This window comes from Trachymyrmex septentrionalis, unplaced genomic scaffold, assembly GCF_001594115.1.
Source record: "Trachymyrmex septentrionalis isolate Tsep2-gDNA-1 unplaced genomic scaffold, Tsep1.0 scaffold230, whole genome shotgun sequence".
Taxonomy (NCBI): Eukaryota; Metazoa; Arthropoda; class Insecta; order Hymenoptera; family Formicidae; genus Trachymyrmex; species Trachymyrmex septentrionalis.
In genome coordinates this window covers 1,864-2,319 of record NW_017305387.1, presented here as the reverse complement: position 1 = coordinate 2,319, position 456 = coordinate 1,864, and positions in this window count along the sequence as shown.

The following is a 456-nucleotide window of genomic DNA, read 5'->3' as shown; positions in this document are numbered from 1 at the left end:
TAATAGTTTAACATCTAGACCGTAGTGGCGCTTCGTATTTAAAATAATGTATTTAACATAAACGGTCTTGTTTCGAATCATATTGCATATATATTCATGCCGTTACCAAATTTGCAACGCTACTACTAGCTTTATTTGGAGTTTTGACATCAATAAACTTTATATTAAAATTACTCAGAAACTAAAGCCGCAATCAAAAACCTAAAAACACTTTTATTATATTATATAATGTCATCGGTATGACTTTTAATTGCGACCAGTCTGAATAAAATTGCAGCCGACACCAAGATCTGGAGAACGTTTCCCAAAAAGAAACCATTTCAGCTTTTGAAATTTTTTCAGTCGTACGTGTGATATATACATATAAAGCGTTTTGTCCATTAATTATTGTTTACAATGCCTTTATAGAATTTTAATCTTAATATAAAATGAAAGAAAAATTAGCAAAGATAATAA